Here is a 4,678-nt window from a genome sequence, read left to right as displayed (position 1 = left end):
ATCACAATAAAAACATGGATAATGAAAAGAAGGTCACTTTGTACCCCACCTGGGTTCTAGAATTAAATCCAGTTTAGGTCAGGAACAAGCCATGGGACCCAGTCGCTGCCATCTACCATCAGACCTCAGTGAAATTATTTTCAATATTTCCAGTGCATTTGTAGATGATTTTTCTATCTTATAAAATTCAGAATGAGAAGGAAGTTTCTCTGGGGAAATTTAAAAGAAAGAAAGGCACATTCATCTATTGCCTGAATCTATTTTCATTTTTTTAAGTACATAAGTGTATTTATTATTGAGCTAAACACCCACAAGGTGTCACATGTAAGGACTGACACATTGCCATTGACTACATTGTCAGAAGAGAATGGACCCTCTGGAAGTTGACATATGTGATTTGGGTAGTAAGGTGTTGGTGAATGAATTGCTCCAGCGCTTTAGCACCCCGATGTCCTGCTAACTCCTAGGATGTGCTTACTCAATGTACATAAAAGACATACTGCCATGCACATCCCTGTGGGACGGCCCAGAGTTCTCAAGGGAGCTGAGTTGGTAGAACTGCCAGAAACAGAGCAATAGTAGCTCCTTCATGGCATTTCCACCCCCACCACGTCAGACTTGCCCAAGCCCCCTCTCCAGCTAAACAAGCCATTTCTTCCCCCAATGCTTCCTGAGTCCTTAATCCTTTTACTGAGAAGCCAGAAAAAGAGGTCAGTGCAAATGGGTGTTGAAAAGAAAAACCCTGGGTCTTTTTTACCCAAGAAAAGCAGAGCATTTCTGAATTCTGGCTCTGACACAGAAAAGCCCTGTCTCTAAGTCCCTGCTCATGATGACTGCCTGTGGACTTATTGGAAAGTACTCTGGCTGATATTAACTGCCGTGATCACGTATCCGGGGAGAAACCCTTTGAAAATACCCAGAGCCAGTTGTTTGGAAGCAAGTAGGCCACGCAGTCTACTACATGCATTAACTTTAAATGAGAGGATGTAAGAAAGCTTTAAGATATATAAAGTCTTAGGTGTATGCCTAGCACTGTGCCCAGCAGCCAGCACTGAATGTAGAAGATTCAGAAGACAGGCTTCTTATGTTCGGAGAACTTAGACACCAGGAGGGAGACAGGACCATTCTATGCAAAATAAATAAACAATTAAGTGCTTGACTGTGTGGTTGTAAATAGCTCTGTGCCAGCTGGGCATGAGAGAGCACAGGGGCCGAAGTTGTCAAGGACACTTGGTAGAGAAGCTGCAAACTCACGGCTGGTGGCTCTGTCAGGGAGAACATAAATTTAGAAAGGGTCAAGATGGGGCAACTTGTTTTTTTCCACAAAGGGTATCTCTGTGGGTCAGGAATGCAATCAGACAACTTACATTGTTCTGACTCAAACTTCGTACTTAGTTTAAGATAATGATTTATAGCTTCAAACACCTAGAAACACAAAGATACTGCAAAACGATTTGAATATTTAGAGTAAACAACTGAGAGCTAATTTTTGCTATAGCATATGGCTACCTAGGAACTAATGTTTGACGGCTTCTTCTTCCTACAGAGATTAATGAGTCAGGACTTCAGTTTCCAGGAAACGTATGTTCACGGTTTTAGTCACCTCCTTGCTCGAGAGACAATAGGAGGCAAGCGCATTCATTCCATCCATGGATTTCACTTTGTCTTGATTCCTAAAGTAATGAATGAGTTTTTAAGCAGCAGTAGTTGAATTCTTTTTTGCTTTGTCCCGACATGCAGACTACTTAGGAGGAAAATCTAGCCAGGGGAGTATTGAGGGAAAAGAGTACTGATGCCTGCAATTTACTTTGAAATGCTTCAAAAAATAAGATGGGTCACTGGGTGGATAGATATGTAAGAAAGCAAGACTAGTAAAATAGTAATGAAAAATCTAAGTGGTAGATATAAGCCTGCTCATATAAAATCATTTTAACTTTCAACTTTATTGTTAAGAATTTAATGGTAATATGGTGGGGAAAAACTAAGATTACCCTCCCAACACACACACACACACACACACACACAAACTTTCACCTAATCATTAATGATCATAATCTGAAAGGACATAGTAAATATAGCTTGGACTAAATCCTAGAAATGAATGCGAAGTAAGACTTGGATATGTGATTTTTTAAAAGGAACCCTCAAATCTATCTCTACCAGCCAAGTGTTGATGTCAGAAATTCCACCATTAGAAACAGTCTTTTGGGGCACCTGGGTGGCTCAGTGGTTGAGCATCTGCTTTTGGCTCAGGTAGTGATCCTGGGGTCCTGGGATCGAGCCCAGCATTGGGGTCCCCACAGGGAGCCTGCTTCTCCCTCTGCCTGTGTCTCTGCCTCTCTCTCTGTGTCTCTCATGAATAAATAAATAAAATCTTTTTAAAAAGAAAGAAACACAGTCTTTTGAGTTAAGGGGTTATTATATAAAAACCTCCTGGGGTTCTTGGAGGACTACCAGATTAGGCTCCACTAGTCATTAACACTCAAATACAAATCTTAAGTGACCATTTCCAAATAACATGTAGCTAAAAGGGTTGGGATAAAGAACACAGAAAAGAGAACATAGCACTGAATGTTTTAGGGGAGGAGTGCAAGATGCTGAAAGAATGTCTGCAGAGGCATTAAAGATCACCCTCACCTTCTTACCAGGCTACCCTGGGCCAACCCAAATCCTTATATTAGTGTTTGCTACTCTTGAATTCTAAACAAAAGTTTTCTGGAACTCTGAAGGAGATGTCCTGTGGTATCTGAACACTTGGTACCATAGTACCAAGTACCATGGTTAGGCTTAAACTTTGACTTATCTTTTTTTTCTGTGGAGGGGAATATTTCCATTTTTGTACAGTTATCTATTTTACTATCAGAAACACAACTTTCTTAGCTTGGATTCCTCAGAAAGCAGAGCCTGAGGCAAGGGTTCATGTGCCACTATTTTGTTAGGGAAGGTTCATCAAGAATCAGGAGTGAAGGACAAGGGAAGTGAGATAGAAAAGGAGATAGAACCAATACAAGAAAGCGTCTTGAGCTGGTCACCAGTAGACACAACTAATTATTTGTTATCACAGGACCATATTCCATGGAGCCATGTAAACAATGTCTTAGGAATGTCCCTCTAGGGGAAAAAAGGGGAAGAATTTATCCCTCACTCCCATATCCCATTGGTCAAAGTTTCACTCTACAGAGTTAATTTTCCTGCACACCTAGGTGTGCATATGTAAAAGTTCCTTTTCTAAAAGTGAATTTCTAAAAGTTTCACTCTACAGAGTTAATTTTCCTGCACACCTAGGTGTGCATATGTAAAAGTTCCTTTTCTAAAAGTGAATTTCTAAAAGTGAACATCTATGTCTTGGTATCAATGAAGTCCCAAGGTAACAGGTGAGCACTGGCACAGCATGCGTGAGAGGCAAAGTACTGTCAGGCTATGCCTTTGTGAAGCCACTTGCTACAGTCACAGCTATAGCAAGAGACAACTGAAGCCAAGAGATCCAACGTGGTGGTTAGAATATTCTAACACAAAAAAATAAAAAATAATAAAATAAAAAAAAGAATGTTCTAACACAGGGGTTCTTGGGTGGCATGCTTGGTTAGGCATCAGACTCTTGGTTTTGGCTCGGGTCTCTGATCTCAGGGTCATGAGATCAAGCCCCTCATGGGTTCTGCTTGGCATCTGCATAAATTTCTCTCTCCCTCTCCCTCTGCCTCTCCCATTCCCCCCACCCCCATCATGAGTCATCTTAAAATAAATAAATAGATCTTAAAAAAAATAACGGCCTAATGCAGTCCACCCCAGTACCAAGCAGCCTGCTTGTGCCCTCTGTCATCTGGCTCACTTAATATACTCTGGGGCCTCTGTTTTCCTGAGAACAAAAGGCCCTCACTTTTTCCTTGAAGGACTGAGTCTAAATCTGAGTCTTCCAAGTCTCCCCTGCTCTGAGTCTAGTCAGTCACAGAAGTTTCCCTCAAGTGGTAGCAGCTGAAATTTCCAAAAAGATCCAAGGCAAGAGGGCTAGTGAAATAAGATGCAGTCCCATAATTACAGCTGGTTCTAAGGCCATAACTGACATTCACCATCTTCGTTTTCTGCCTCCCATTTTAGATTTCTAACACTTTGGCCAGCAGTTTGCCACTGATATGCATTGCACTTGCCTAGTAGTATAATTTGAGATCTACATTCCCGAGGGTCTGAGGTCCTTCTTGCTTTGTCCTTGAGAGCTGTGATTGCTATAATTACCCGTTTCCTATGGATGCACCAAAATAAATCCTCGTGAATCCTGTAAATTTCAGATGTACTCTTCCCTGCTCACATTGCACAGAGCAACTATATAGCTCCTTGTGGTACTCAGTTACAGTAACTCTTTCTTTGCTTGCTGATTCAACAACATAAGAAACCCAGACTAACTTGGCTCAGGTTTAGTGGAATCCTTACAGGGATCTCTGGGCACCAAGGCCTCTACACCTGGAAAATTCTGTTTGTAGGGATGGAAAACACAAATTCCACAAGAAGGTTTCTGGGAGTGATGACGAGAGAGACCATGCTTCCCTAATGCATTCATGTGTTGTAACTATTGGGAACATTAACACTATATATTGGTTGATAGTTCAACACATATATTGCATGCCCAGAGGAGAGTGCTCCAATTCCACAGGGTATTTTCCCCCAAGGTGGTGACTTAGCCTCT

Source organism: Canis lupus, chromosome 8 (assembly GCF_003254725.2).
Source record: "Canis lupus dingo isolate Sandy chromosome 8, ASM325472v2, whole genome shotgun sequence".
In the NCBI taxonomy this organism is placed as follows: domain Eukaryota; kingdom Metazoa; phylum Chordata; class Mammalia; order Carnivora; family Canidae; genus Canis; species Canis lupus.
Note: the sequence above shows the minus strand (reverse complement) of the source record.